Below are 16,665 nucleotides of genomic sequence, written 5' to 3' on the forward strand. Positions count from 1 at the left end.
TCTTAGTAAACGCGTAATTTATTGACACACTGATGCAGGTTTAAAGTTTACATTTGCTTTGTTCTCGGAGCACGGGACCAACACGGGGACCAGGGGGCGGGGCGGGGGGGGGGGGGGGGGTTATTATGGGATGCAGATTTTTCAGGTGCAGCTTCTTTTTCCTTTATTTTTTACGCCGGACCGAGCGCGCCCCCGTGCGGCGGCGGCGCGGCCCCGCAGCCGCTGCGCCGTGGATGCAGTTTCTATAGCAACCTTCCAGACTTTTCCGTGTGTCTGGACGATGCAAGGACGGCGAGGCTGCAGCCGCGGGGAGCAGGACGGCCTCCATGTTGCGGGAGCCTCCATGTTGTTGCGACCTGTTGTCTGCATCCAAACACGCGCTGAACGCAGTGCATTATGGGATGTTTTAGGCTCAAAATGACGCAACTAAGGTTTAAAATTTGATATTTTTTAGATTAAAGGGAAGAAAATTATCACATTTAATATTTTGACAGATAAAAATATAATGTTTCAGTGTTTCAGAGCTCGGCTGATGATGAAACAATACAGATATTTATGTTTTATTGAGATTTATTTTAAATTCCAGCTGATTTTCATAACAACAAAGTGATAAAACCTCCTGGAAAATGATGATTTTAGTGTAAACAGTAGATTTTATTGTAAAAATTACAATAAAAGTGACATAAAAAGATTATTTTGAAGAGAAATTTCACTGGAATCAGTAAAAATATTAAAAGAATCTGAAACAAAGATGTTAAAAGAAAAGAAAGACACTTTCTGTTGCAGGTATGGAAGCCTAAAGAGGCCAAAATCAGAATATTTGGCATTGAGTTTCATAATAAAAGGTCCTGAAGCAGGATATTTTAGTGTAAACAATATATTTTAATCTAATTAATGACGAAATTCATTAAGTATGGAAGCCCAAAAGGACCAAAATCTAAAATTGTGATTGCACTTCACAGTTAAATGTCCCGTAGAAGGATATTTTAGTGTAAACAAGAGTTTTCCTGATGAAAAATTACTTTAAAAGAACATTTTAAACAGAAAAGTCACTGGAATCAATAAAAATATTAAACAGAATTTGAAACATAGAAAAAAAAGCAATTTCTGCAGCTGTATGGAAGCCAAAACAGGTAAAAATTTGAATATTTGGCATTAAGTTTCATAATAGATTGTCTGGAAGCAGGATGTTTTAGTGTAAACGATATGTTTGAATCTAATTAATGACGGAAATCCATTAAGTATGGAAGCCAAAAAGGACCAAAATCTTAAAATGACTATAAAAGAACATTTTAAACAGAAAAGCTCACTTTCTGCTGCTGTATGGAAGCCAAAAAATGCAAAATCTGAATATTTGGCATTGAAATTGGGATTGAGTTTCAAAATAAAATGTCCTGAAGCAGAATGTTTTAGTGTAAACGATATATTTTAATCTAATCAATGACAGAAAAAAACACAAAGCGGATACAAACTTCTAAAAAGAAAAATTTAAGCCAAATTTGCCACTTTGTGTTGCGCAGCTTCAGTGTCGTATGGAAGCCAAAAAGGACCAAAACCTGAAATTGTGATTGCATTTCACAGTTAAATGTCCCGTAGAAGGATGTTTTAGTGTAAACACGAGTTTTTCTGGTAAAAAAATGACTTTAAAAGAACATTTTGAACAGAAAAGCTCACTTTCTGCTGCGGTATGGAAGCCAAAAGAGGCAAAAATGGAATCTTTGGCATTGAAATTGGGATTGACTTTCAAAATAAAATGTCCTGGATCAGGATGTTTTAGTGTAAAACAATATATTTTAATCTAATTAATGACAGAAACCCCCAAAATACTGATAAACTTTTTGTTTTGCACCTTCAGCGTAGTATGGAAGCCAAAAAGGACCAAAATCTGAATATTTTGCATTAAATTGTGATTGCATTTCGTAATTAAATGTCCTGAAGCAGCATATTTAAGTGTAAACACGAGTTTTTCTGGTAAAAAATGAATTTAAAAGAACATTTTGAACAGAAAAATCCATTTCCTGCTGCCGTATGGAAGCCGAAAGAGGCAAAACCTGAATATTTGAATTCCTGAAACAGGATATTTTAGTGTAAACAAAATCTTTCAATCCCACAAATCACAAAGAAAACAAAATACTGACACAAACATCCCAAAAAAATTAATAAATACAAAAGATTTTAGCTAAATTTTGTCACTTTTTCAGTGAATCGTCGGCAAAGTACGGCGGCCGAAAAGAGAAAAACCTGAATATTTAAATGCAGAAAATTGAAAGCACTTTGTCTCTTGTTTGCTTCCATATTTGACTTTTATCGTCATCAGCCGAGCTCTTCACCGAAAACACCTTAAATCTGTTTTAAAAAGTCAAAAGTCGCAGAAGTTTATCGCAGAGTGAATCCACCGGTGGCGTTTGGCGTTAAAGGACCTTAAACGCCGCGTCTCTGGGGACGAATCGACCGAACATCGAGACGACAAAAGAGGATTTTTGAGCAAACTGAGGGAATCGAACTGTTCCCGTGCTGTTGGATTATCAGCTGATGGAGTTTCCCTGCAGACGGACGGACGGACGGACGGACGGGGGACGGACGGGGGGGCGGACGCTCACGCTGAGAGGTGAGTCCAACCGCTGACATTACATCTGTGCATCTGCGTTCATGTTCTAACCAATCAGCAGAGAGCGACCTGTTCCGTCTGTTGGCATCATTAAGGGCGCACTCCCACTGTGCCTCCGTCCCGTGCCCCAGCACGTGTCACGGCTAAAGTCTGGTTCCTTTGACCAGTGTGAGTGCAACCATACCACGTCTAGGAGCGGCACGCTTGCCGTCCACGGCCCGTTTGGGAGAGGTGGGCTTTAGTAAAGCACGTTTGCACGTGTACGAGCACGAGCGTGCGCACGTGTACGAGCACGAGGCCTACGGCGGTTCTGAGGTCATTTCCTGTGCGCCTGTTGGGACGTAGAGAAAAGAAGGAGGGACCATGCGCGGACATTTCAAACAATGGCGGTGAAAGGTTCACGTTGGTGTGATGCGGAGGTGGAGTGTTTACTGCAGATTTGGTCGATGAAAAGATTCAAAAACAGTCGACAAGACGCACAAAAACTCTGAGGTCTACGGAAAGATCTGGAAACAAAGCCACGCATCGCCATGACGTCATCAATGCGTGTGACGTGTTACGGCGTGATGACGTATAGGCAGCAAGAAGCATTCTCCGAGGCCCAGGTAGTGTGAGTACAAACGGGCCTGGAGGGGGGGACAAGGACCCTAAAGCACGGGGCACGGGACGGAGGCACAGTGGGAGGGCGCCCTGAGTTTGCGTCTGTTAAAAATAAAATAAAATATAAAATCAAATATAAGAAGCATTAATAAAGTGTGAGAATTAATAGAATATAAAAATTAAACTATACACTTGAATGAATCCATATATTTAAAGCATTAAATTATTTTTATTGCAGCTCCTTTGATCAAACACAGAATTATTATTATTTTCATTCATAAATGTAAATATTTTTGTTCACACAACTGCAGCTGAGAGCCAGCAGGTGGCAGCACACACACACACACACACACACACACACACACACACACACACACACACACACACACACACACACACACACACACACACACACACACACACACACACACACACACACACACACACGTTTAAAGTCCTTATAATAATGAAAAAGAATCCCTTTTATTTTACCTTCAAAATAAAGTAAATAAAATAATTATTAAAAAAATATTATTATTTAATAAAAAATAATACTTTTTTATTTTTTTAAATATATTTCGATTTTATTATTATTAAATTAATTTATTATATATATATATATATATATATAATATAACAATACCTTCTACTGTATTATTAATTAATTATGGTTTATTATTTGTTTACATAAAGGCTACAGAATCAAAGTATGTAAAAACAAATTATGTCTATTTTTAAAACTATATAAATAAATAAACAGAAAATGACATTTGTCACATTTAAATCTGTTTCTGTGAGAATAAATGACTTTGTATTAGTCCAAACTCTAAATTTATTATTATTTTACTGAGACTTTGTTAAACGTTAAAATAATATCTGTGAGAAACATTTGATCAAAGCTCAGAGACAAACAGCTGATTCTTTAGTCTCCTAGAGGACACTTTAACACACGTTTAGCTCCTAGAGGACACTTTAACACACGTTTATGCTCCTAGAGGACACTTTAACACACGTTTATGCTCCTAGAGGACACTTTAACACACGTTTATGCTCCTAGAGGACACTTTAACACACGTTTATGCTCCTAGAGGACACTTTAACACACGTTTAGGCTCCTAGAGGACACTTTAACACACGTTTATGCTCCTAGAGGACACTTAAGCACACGTTAATGCTCCTAGAGGACACTTTAACACACGTTTATGCTCCTAGAGGACACTTTAACACACGTTTATGCTCCTAGAGGACACTTTAACACACGTTTATGCTCCTAGAGGACACTTTAGCACACGTTTATGCTCCTAGAGGACACTTTAACACACGTTTATGCTCCTAGAGGACACTTTAACACACGTTTATGCTCCTAGAGGACACTTTAACACACGTTTAGGCTCCTAGAGGACACTTTAACACACGTTTATGCTCCTAGAGGACACTTAAGCACACGTTAATGCTCCTAGAGGACACTTTAGCACACGTTAATGCTCCTAGAGGACACTTTAACACACGTTTATGCTCCTAGAGAACACTTTAACACACGTTTATGCTCCTAGAGGACACTTTAGCACACGTTTATGCTCCTAGAGGACACTTTAACACACGTTTATGCTCCTAGAGGACACTTTAACACACGTTTATGCTCCTAGAGGACACTTTAACACACGTTTAGGCTCCTAGAGGACACTTTAACACACGTTTATGCTCCTAGAGGACACTTTAGCACACGTTTATGCTCCTAGAGGACACTTTAGCACACGTTTATGCTCCTAGAGGACACTTTAGCACACGTTTATGCTCCTAGAGGACACTTTAACACACGTTAATGCTCCTAGAGGACACTTTAACACACGTTTATGCTCCTAGAGGACACTTTAACACACGTTTATGCTCCTAGAGGACACTTTAACACACGTTTATGCTCCTAGAGGACACTTTAACACACGTTTATGCTCCTAGAGGACACTTTAGCACACGTTTATGCTCCTAGAGGACACTTTAACACACGTTTATGCTCCTAGAGGACACTTTAACACACGTTTATGCTCCTAGAGGACACTTTAGCACACGTTTATGCTCCTAGAGGACACTTTAGCACACGTTTATGCTCCTAGAGGACACTTTAACAGACGTTTATGCTCCTAGAGGACACTTTAACACACGTTTATGCTCCTAGAGGACACTTTAACACACTTTTATGCTCCTAGAGGACACTTTAACACACGTTTATGCTCCTAGAGGACACTTTAGCACACGTTTATGCTCCTAGAGGACACTTTAGCACACGTTTATGCTCCTAGAGGACACTTTAGCACACGTTTATGCTCCTAGAGGACACTTTAACACACGTTTATGCTCCTAGAGGACACTTTAGCACACGTTTATGCTCCTAGAGGACACTTTAGCACACGTTTATGCTCCTAGAGGACACTTTAGCACACGTTTATGCTCCTAGAGGACACTTTAACACACGTTTATGCTCCTAGAGGACACTTCAGCACACGTTTATGCTCCTAGAGAACACTTTAACACACGTTTATGCTCCTAGAGGACACTTCAGCACACGTTTATGCTCCTAGAGGACACTTTAGCACACGTTTATGCTCCTAGAGGACACTTTAACACACGTTTATGCTCCTAGAGGACACTTCAGCACACGTTTATGCTCCTAGAGAACACTTTAACACACGTTTATGCTCCTAGAGGACACTTCAGCACACGTTTATGCTCCTAGAGGACACTTTAACACACGTTTATGCTCCTAGAGGACACTTTAGCACACGTTTATGCTCCTAGAGGACACTTTATCACACGTTTATGCTCCTAGAGAACACTTTAACACACGTTTATGCTCCTAGAAGATACTTTAGCACACGTTTATGCTCCTAGAGGACACTTTAACACACGTTTATGCTCCTAGAGGACACTTTAACACACGTTTATGCTCCTAGAGGACACTTTAACACACGTTTATGCTCCTAGAGGACACTTTAGCACACGTTTATGCTCCTAGAGGACACTTTAGCACATGTTTATGCTCCTAGAGGACACTTTAGCACACGTTTATGCTCCTAGAGGACACTTTACCACACGTTTATGCTCCTAGAGGACACTTTAGCACACGTTTATGCTCCTAGAGGACACTTTAGCACACGTTTATGCTCCTAGAGGACACTTTAGCACACGTTTATGCTCCTAGAGGACACTTTAGCACACGTTTATGCTCCTAGAGGACACTTTAACACATGTTATAAACGTTAAACACCACGCCGCCCGTGTCACTGTTGGATGAACGGTGTTGTCACAGGGTCCTGCAGTGATGGAGTGCCTCTGTGCAGCCTCGTGTCGCAGGTCACCGTTATTTAAAGACCCGTGTGTCACTTACACTTGATGGATCACACACACGGGACCTTCAGCTGCGGCACCACAACAATAAACCACCGGTGACAGCAGCTGCTGGGCCGCCGTCGCCACGGTGACGGCATCACAACATCACACACAACATCACACACAACATCAGTCACACTGTTCAGATCAGGACACGAGAATTCAGAGGAATCAGTGAAACCTGGTCAGTGAACGCATCCGGAGTCTGCCTAGCAACAGGGAATACTGGATTCTGATTGGCTGCAGCTCCTCCTGCAGGACGGAGGACAGAGATCTTTATTATGTTTATGTTTATTCAAGGTCAACGTCTAACTTTAACCATTCAAGGTCAACGTCTGACTTTAACCATTCAAGGTCGACGTCTAACTTTAACCATTCAAGGTCGACGTCTAACTTTAACCATTCAAGGTCGGCGTCTGACTTTAACCATTCAAGGTCAACGTCTAACTTTAACCATTCAAGGTCAACGTCTAACTTTAACCATTCAAGGTCAACGTCTAACTTTAACCATTCAAGGTCAACGTCTAACTTTAACCATTCAAGGTCGACGTCTAACTTTAACCATTCAAGGTCAACAACTAACTTTAACCATTCAAGGCCAACGTCTAACTTTAACCATCTAACTTTAACCATTCAAGGTCATCGTCTAACTTTAACCATTCAAGGTCGACGTCTAACTTTAACCATTCAAGGTCAACGTCTAACTTTAACCATTCAAGGTCAACGTCTAACTTTAACCATTCAAGGTCAACGTCTACCTTTAACCATTAAAGGTCAACGTCTAACTTTAACCATCTAACTTTAACCATTCAAGGTCAACCTTTAACTTTAACCATTCAAGGTCAACGTCTAAGTTTTTTCTTTTTGTCTTCCAGGTGAAGAGCGATGAGCCGCGTCTCCACCTCGTCAAACCAAAAGAGTCCAACACCCCCGCTCGCCCGTCACCCATCATCCTCCTCTTCCTCTTCCTCTTCTTCTTCTTCTTCGGTGAAAAAACACGAACTCTGGATTAAAAAAACGCCGCCACTCAACGGAAACACGGCGCTCTGAGACGCCTTTCCACGACGAGACGACGTCCTGACCGACTTTTTTTGCGCCGAGCGAAGCTGCAGTCGGACTCTCGAGGTACGACAAACGTTACTTGAATCACCCGTTCCGTGTATTCACCACGTCTGCGCGGCTGACGGCGTCCTCCGCGGAGTCACGCGCAGATGTTTCTGGGAGGTCGCTGAAGGGGAACAGAAACGCGTGCGTCGTGTCCGTACGTCGCGAGTAGTAATCAAATCAAAACATATTAACGCATGCTTGGAAAGTAGAGCATGTAAACAGAAGTAGTCGAGTTTGACTTTTGTGTTGACGGCTCAACCAGAAACATGGGAACAACAACAACAACAACAACAACAACAACAACAACAACAACAACAACAGCAGCTCATCCATATCACGACATACTTCTGTTCGCCCGGTGGAGGTATTTGCTAAATCTATATTTTTTAAAGTACCATACTGTTTATGTTTTATACGGAGAAGGGGATCGGTTCGTTATTTTGTAGATTTTTACGCTAACGTGTTTTAATTTTTACGTTTTTGTTTCTTTGTTGTCGCCTCTGATGAAAAACGTCTGCCTGCCAAAAACACTTTAACACAACGAGAAGAAGAAAACAACCGCCCCTTAAAAGAAGACGAAGCGTCCGCGTGGAACATTTTGACATCAGATTAATTTCCAATGTCTCTGATTGTGTTTTTTGGTTTTGATCAGAATGCTGTATCTGTTGTTATCGATAACCTCTACCTCAGTGTCCGCGCTCATCAACGACAGAAGCTTTAACACCTGAACGCCGTCGGTGTCCCTCTGGTATCTGACCTGGATCCACTTTTCAAACGCCTCTTTGATCGTCTGGTGCGGTTAAAGAAACCCAAACGCTCTAAAAACTGCCATTTGATGACTGAGAGCAGTTCAAATATATATGAAATGTATTCAAAACCATGTTTAAAGGGTCGGGGATGTATGACGCCAATATCGGCCTTTGAATTAAACCGTAGATGTCATCCAGCCTGAGTGCAGCAGAACAGCTTAGAGCCTGACATCACCATTTTCTTTGCACATTTTAATTTATTGGTGAAGGTGTGTGTGTGTGTGTGTGTGTGTGTGTGTGTGTGTGTGTGTGGGAGCGACCGTGACTGTTTTACTGTTGATTTAAGGGCAATAATGTACCGCAGAGGTTTCCTACCATTGAGTAAATGGGAGTGGGTCAGCCTGTCTTAAACACTATTTCATTAGTTGCAGCTTTTAAATGGAAAGTTTTATGATATTGTTTCGTTGTGTCGTCGGCCGATGATGCTGTTTCAGAGGGTTCTTTAAGAATCCAAGGGGAGGCGTTTACTTCCTGTATATTTCAGACACAAAACTGGTGACATCTGTTGGAAGAATGTAAATATTTTGGGGAAATCCTGCTGGTGACTCTCTCTCTTGCAGATTCAGATGAAAAGATGGATACCAGTTTAACCTGGGGCGTCCAGGACGTGATATTTTACCCAAAAGGGTTCGGTTCCATGATGACTCCCCTTGGTTTGGCCTTCATTCGACAGAATACCGTTAGGTCGTCTGCGTAGATGGAGAACTCAAATTACCGTAAAGCAGTAATCTCAGTGCTCTCTAGGGTGTAACCTAACCTGTTTCTTTCCTAGGATGGGGAAGGCAACTCACCCAACTCTGCCTCTGATTGGTTGCCCTTATAGTCTAACCCTAACCAACCCAACCAATGAAGGCAACAAGTGCTAGCCAATTAAAGGCCTTCCTCTGATTGGCTTAACCTCGTATTCCTAGCACCTCTAAATCTGAGGCTGTGACTCTCAGCAGGAAACCGGTGGATTGTTACTCCAGGTAGGGAATGAGTCCTGACCCCAAGTGCAGGAGTTAAAGTACCTCAGGATCATGTTCACGAGTGAGGGGACGATGGAGCGTGAGTTTGGCCGGAGAATCGGAGCAGCGGGGGCGGAGCTGCAGTCGCTCTACCGCACCGTTGTGATGAACAGAGAGCTGAGGAAGGCAAAGCTCTGGATCTACCCTCAGTCCTGGTTCCTACCCTCACCTGTGGTCCTGAAAGCTGGGTCAGGACCCAAAGAACCAGGTCCAGGTCAGGACCCAAAGAACCAGGTCCAGGTCAGGACCCAAAGAACCAGGTCCAGGTCCAAGTGTCTGAAATGTGTTTCCTCAGGAGGGGGTCTGGTGTCTCCCTTAGAGAGAGGGAGAGAAGAGATGAGATGAGTATTCTTACCCTAAACCTAACCAACCAGACCAACGGTGGCAACAGGTGCTAGCCAGTCAGAGGAAGAGTTGTGCGGGTAATGACTTCGCTATCCTAGTAAAAAAAAGTTTGGCATTTAGCGCATGGTTGGATCCAATATGTCTGCAGCCTAGCTTAGCACAAAGGCTGGACGCAGCGGCAAACTACTACTAACCGTGCTCGAAAAAGAAAATCGACCTTCAACTCTCGAAATCTGAGACTCTGAAAACAATCAAGTGAAAGACAAACAACAGCTAGCATCTCAAAAGTCCTGTTCTGGCTTCAGCTCTGTCTAAATTCTACATGCTTTGCTAGCAAGCATCATATTTTTACTATGTCCACCAAGGAGGTTGTTTGTCCGTTTGATTTGTTTTCAGTCGGATCACAAAAAAATGACTTTGATCTGATTTCCGTGAAAGGTCGTAGCATTAGCCGAGGAAGAACCCGTTAAATATCGGAGCATATCTGAATGATTTTTCACTTCCTTCAACAAGAGCTAGGTCACGACCTTTGAGCTAAGCTAGGCTAACACGTCCTGACTGTATCTCTGTACTGAAGACAATTGAAAGTGATATCCATCTTCTCATCTGACTCTCAGGAAGAAGACAAATATACATATTTCTCAACATGTTGAACGTATAACATCATCATCACTAATCACTGGTAGTCGGCTCAGACTGTGTTCAACTCCATCAACTAGCATCAACTCTGCAGTTTGGCCTTGATGTAATTCTGCTTTGCTCAGACGTAAACATAGCCACGGGGGATGTGTGTTGGACGGGGGCACTGATGAGCTGTGACTTGGTATTAGCGGTGATGATTAGTGTATTCTGCACGCTGTATGTGCAACAATACAGCGTTTCTCCTGGGAGGGCCGTGATCAGGTCAGATCACTTTATATTCCCCACATGTAACAAACATCACAACATGTTGAAGGACATTTCCATTCTTCATCATCAGCTGCAGAGTTTAGTTCAAGCTTGTGTCCAAATTGTCTCATTTTCATGCAAAAATAAGGAGAAAAGCAATAGTACGAGTGTTTTTTTTGTGTTCTGGGAGCTTTGGTGTGGAAGCAAAATGCATTTTTCATTTCTTTCCTTTTTTAATTCCATTATTGTTGCCATGTTTATTTTGACAATCTCCAATTGTGATCTATTTTTGATAAAAAATAAATCTTTTATGCTGACCACGTTTCAATCTCCATGTGTTTCAGATGGCCGCACATGCAGATGGGTCACTTTGGGTTATCTGTTGTTTTGTTTTGTGACGTAGACATTTCCATAAGAAGGCGAGGCCGGGTTTATGTTGGCGGTGTGTAAATGTGTGTTGTTGGGGTTAAACAAACATCACACCTGTATCACCTTCATCCATCCTTCATCCTCATTGTCTGCTACAGCGTAAATATCCATGTTCTACTTTCAGAAAAACTCAGAAACCAAAAGGGTTTGGTTGCACGATGGCACAAGCTAGGTTTGCACTCATTCGACAGAATAGCGTTAAGTCGTCTGCGTACATGGAGAACTCAGATCTATTGCAAATATCACGCGTGAAGCCTCGAGGGAAGGACCCAAATGCAAAAAAGCAGCCAGAAAAATAAATAAGGATCGGTTTAATCTCAAAAGCCTTCCACAGGAACCAGGAAACAGACACGACTTCAACCTAAACTGACACCAAACTCACCAGGGAACATTAATACGGACTAATTAGAGACAAGACACAGCTGGGGAGGGCGACACAGGTGGAACAAATCAGGACAAGGGAAGCAATCACAGACAGGAAGACAGGAGAGAACTTCAAAATAAAGCAGGAAACTGACGAAACAAACTAGAAACAAGACGCACAGAACCCAGAACCGGACAGTGAAGCAGTAAAATATTGGCACCCTTGTTCCCTGGGGTGTAACACCTACAGTTACGCTAGGTTTGCATTCATTCGACAGAATAGCGTTAAGTCGTCTGCGTAGATGGAGAACTCAAATCTATGGCAAATATCACGCGTGAAGCCTCAAGGGAAGGACCCAAATGCAAAAAAGCAGCCAGAAAACCGACTGGATGTTGAGACAAGATCGATTTAATCTCAATAACCTTCCACAGACACGACTTCAACCTAAACGGACAATGAACTCACCAGGGTTCATAAAGACGGACTAATTACAGACAAGACACAGCTGGGGAGGGCGACACAGGTGGACAATCACAGACAGGAAGACAGGAGAGAACTTCAAAATAAAGCAGGAAACTGACGAAACAAACTAGAAACAAGACGCACAGAACCCAGAACCCAGAACCGGACAGTGAAGCAGTAATATCAGCGTTCCCTGGGGCGTAACACCTACAGTTACAGTTACAAACATCATTTTTAACCACAACAACACGATGACTGAATGGGATTTCAGTTGGACTTTAAAGTTCAGCCGTGAATGTCAGTGATTATCAGCACAGTTAACTGCAGAACTCAGTGCCTGGTGCAAAATGTCAGCGTGCCATAGCGACTGTATCTCCGGTCATATTACGACTAAACATGCCTCTCCACTGTCGGTAATTAACACTCTGTAGGCGTGGCCCTTTGTCGTCACCGCTGCACTAAAAAACTTAAAAAACTAAAAGAGAGCGATGCCACGTCATCACCAACAGCAGCCGCCACTTACGCTTTCAACAAACGCGTGGAAGTCATTCAACAAAGGAGGAATCACAGACTCACCCTTTATCCTCCTGGTGGGCGCAACCTTTTGATCTGTGCCTCACTACCAGTTTGACCTGCGTACCTCCGCATCTGAGTCCTCATTCCTGCCCAGGTCTGACGGTTTGTGTGCAGCGTTCAGCTCCGGCGGGCGTGTTCGCCTTTGGAGGGTGGGGGGGCGTGACCTTTGAGCTGCGTTCACAACAAACGCGATAGATGCGGATTGTGTTGGCCACTCTACTTTAACGATCGAAGTAAATGCTGTGATGACGTCATGTACATCATTTAAATGTTCATCATATAAATGTTCATCATCTCTGTCCGTGTTGTTTGAAGGGAATATGAACGTGTCATCAGCTAATTATGAAAGTGGGTCCAATCCTGAAAAAGTAATATTTTCCTACAGTACGACTCATATCTCTTTAGTTCTCTAGAATATGATTGTAGACTTATAGCAACATGAACAGGTATAATATATATACATATTTAGGTATTTTTTTAGGGGTTACACCATTATCTGACTGGAGATTTCACCCTATTGCAGGAAAAACCAATCTATTAAAGACCTGGGGCCGTATTCCTAAAGAGTCTTAGTGCAAAGAGTTGCTCCTCGGCCAAATGCTAAGAAAGTTCTTAGAATCGAGATGTTTTCTTCGATGAATTTCCCCTAAAAGTGAAGAGTAGATCCCAGTAAAGATCAAAGCTAGTCCTAAAGAATCTTAGCTCTGTAAGGGCGAACTCACACTGTCTTTCCGCACCGCGCCAAAACCGTTTTTTCGGGTCAAGCCTAGCGTTTGACCAGTGTGAGTGCACCTGCTCTGCGCATAACTGCGGCCAGCCGGCCGTCCACGGCCCGTTTGGGAGAGGTGGGCTTTTGTGGAGCGCGTGCGCACGTGTACGAGCACGAGGCCTACGGCGGCTCTGAGGTCATTTCCTGTGCGCCTGTTGGGACGTAGAAAAAAGAAGGAGGGACCATGCGCGGACATTTCAAACAATGGCGGTGAAAGGTTCACGTTGGTGTGATGCGGAGGTGGAGTGTTTACTGCAGATTTGGTTGATGAAAAGATTCAAAAACAGTCGACAAGACGCACAAAAACTCCGAGGTCTACGGAAAGATCTGGAAACAAAGCCACGCATCGCCATGACGTCATCAATGCGTGTGACGTGTTACGGCGTGATGACGTATAGGCAGCAAGAAGCATTCACCGAGGCCCAGGTAGTGTGAGTACAAACGGGCCTGGAGGGGGGGACAAGGACCCTAAAGCCTGAGGCGCGGTGCAGAAGGACAGTGTGAGTGCGCCCTCAGAGAGCTCTTAAGGTGAGATCTGTTCAGAGCAGGGACGAGGACTTTGAAGGAGTTCCCTAAGCAGAGGACAAAATGGCGGACGGAAGAGGCAGCAGAGAGATTCTCCAAACACTGGATGACACTGAATTAATGAAATGCTGCAGAGTGGATCGTGCAGGAGTCTTGTTTGTGGTTGATCTGAGAGGATCTCAGAGTCTTCAGGAATACGGGCCCAGGACATTTATTCAGGGGGATTTGTCGGGACACTGCTGCCAGACGCAGTTTGGGGCAAAATAGGAAGTTCTGTATCCACGATATATCCATGACTGTGCTCAAATGTCGTTTCTACATGTGTCAATTAGCCCCGGAAGAGCTGCTTTTAAAGGGGTAATTCAAATAAAACAGACATAAAGTACAAGTTAATGAATAACAAGGTTGATAGTATGTCTTTGTTGTGTCTCCGAACGTTCAAAACCAAACCTACAGCCTTTCATTTACTTGATTAACACTAATGACACCACAACAGTGTCCTTGTCTGGACGACTGTAGGGTTTGGGTTTGACATGTCACGTTTCGCTGCGGACAAAGATCCGTAGATGAAACATTCAGTAACCAGTTATTCATCAATAAGCAATAATGCATGAAGAGTACAACATCATCAGCAAAAGGTGATTCGTCTGATTGTTCGTGTGTGTGCATAACGATGTGAATAGTGCCTTAATCATGACCTGATTGAGTTAATAACCCTATCAAATGCATCTGTACCATAGAAGAAGAACGGTAGTACGTATATTAGCACGGTAGCGATGCAACGGACCGGTTGCACATAGAAATAATGTATCGTAAATGTATTGAATGTACAGTAAGAAGTCTTCCTGGTTGGTGTTTTGAGAGGAAACAAGTAAAAATAAGTTCATCTTTTCTTTGAGAACCCAAAGTGGACGAGAAGACCGATATTTCCTGTAGGTCGGTTATCGTGTAAAAGCATTATTAAGCTTTCTTGTGGTGAATTAACTTTAAATAAAAAAGTATTTCCTGGATAATTTTCTGTGCAAAAAGGAAATTAAATGATTTGGTGTCTTGGGGAAAAGACCGTCCTCACCAGAGAACGAGACGGTGGTAAAGGTCAATTTTAAGCAGCTTATTATATTATTATTTATATGTTTATTGTTATTCAGCGACCACGAGACGCCGCAGTAACTATGGCGGGAGAGAAGGAAGTGTAAAGAGCGATGGATGAGTCATGACCATGTCAAACCAAAGTCGATGTTGACTTGACTTTAAGCTTTCTCCCCGTCGCCCACGATGATTGTTATTGGTTTAAAAGAATGAGTCGACCGTTCTTCAACGCTGGGGTAAGGTTGGCACTGCGAGACTGTTACGTACGTGACTTCAGTTACGTAACAAACATAATTATTTGAACTCAAACCACGATGTTTTCCTAAACCCAAAAGCAGTTTTGTTGTCATTCACAACTTTAGCTACAACGTACAACGTCACGCAACGCAACGCAGTGTAACGTAACGTAACGCAACATAACGGAACGGAATGAAACGTAGCGTAATGTAACATAGCTTGACGTAACATAGCGTGACGTAACACAGCGTAATGAAATGTAACGTAACGTAGCTTTGCGTAGCGTAACGTAACGAAGCGTAACATAACGTAGCGAAGCGTAGCGTAACGTAGCGTAACGTAGCGTAACGTAACGTAGCGTAATGTAACGTAGCGTAACGTAGCGTAACGTAACGTAACGTAGCGTAACGTAGCGTAATGTAACGTAGCGTTACGTAGCATAGCGCAACGTAGCATAACGTAACGTAACACACCTTGCGATAATGATCTAAGTAGTGATTTGATTACAGGCCTAAAAGAATATTTGCGTCAGGTCCACTTAGAGCTAACCCATCAAGACGTTTCTTTCCGCAGTTTTAATTCGGCGGCTCACGAAAGTAAAACTGCGATCTTCTATCGTGTCTTCACTTTGGACGTTTTCATACAATCAGCAGTTTTTCTTCTTGTTTCAGTTTGATCGCAAAATGACGACTAATACTTGTGTCATGAAAGTTGATTATGATGAAAGTAACAAAACCAGATCTGACGATTTTAAAGAGAATCCGACGTCCCCGGGGACTTTTATCGTGACTTATCTCGTTTTACCGTCCGCGCTAAACGTAAAAATGGTGTTTAACTTGGACGTTTTTCCGCGGTTAAGCTCTGTGGTCGGCGTTTCCGCACTTTGAACAGCATCTCTTAGTAAAGACGTTTGGTTGTGGACTCGAAACAAAACCGTGAGAAAGATCGCAACAAAAAAAACAAACAAACAAAAAAAAACAAATAATCGTCAAAGACCTTTACGGGCACGCGTGTAACAAAAGCCGTCTGTCTCCGTGTGTTCGCGGTCGTCCTCTGAACTGTGTTCGTCTCCTGGTGTTTTCCTGCTTCTGCGAACAGCTGATGCAACCGCGACGACAGTAACGTCTGCGAAACCTCGACTCGTGTCCTGAGAGGATCCTTTATTTCTGTGTTTCACTGTGAAACAGGTGTAACGTTAAATAACAGATGTGAAACTGTACATGCACAACCGAGTCGACCTGAGTAGTTGTGACTGCGTGTGATGTGGCCTTTGCTTTCTCTTTGACGTGCTGCGATGTTGTAAATGATCTGTAAAATACGACATGATGTATATTAAAGTTTTACCTCCTATGTTTAATAAAGAAACCAACTGTGCGCAAATGTACCACGTGTCCTCCGTTTGTGTCACGCCGCGGTGACGTCTGTCCTGTCTCTGGGTTTTTCTCACAACTTTACAACAACAACAT

This window comes from Echiichthys vipera (genome assembly GCF_963691815.1).
Source record: "Echiichthys vipera genome assembly, chromosome: 20".
NCBI classification, from domain to species: domain Eukaryota; kingdom Metazoa; phylum Chordata; class Actinopteri; order Perciformes; family Trachinidae; genus Echiichthys; species Echiichthys vipera.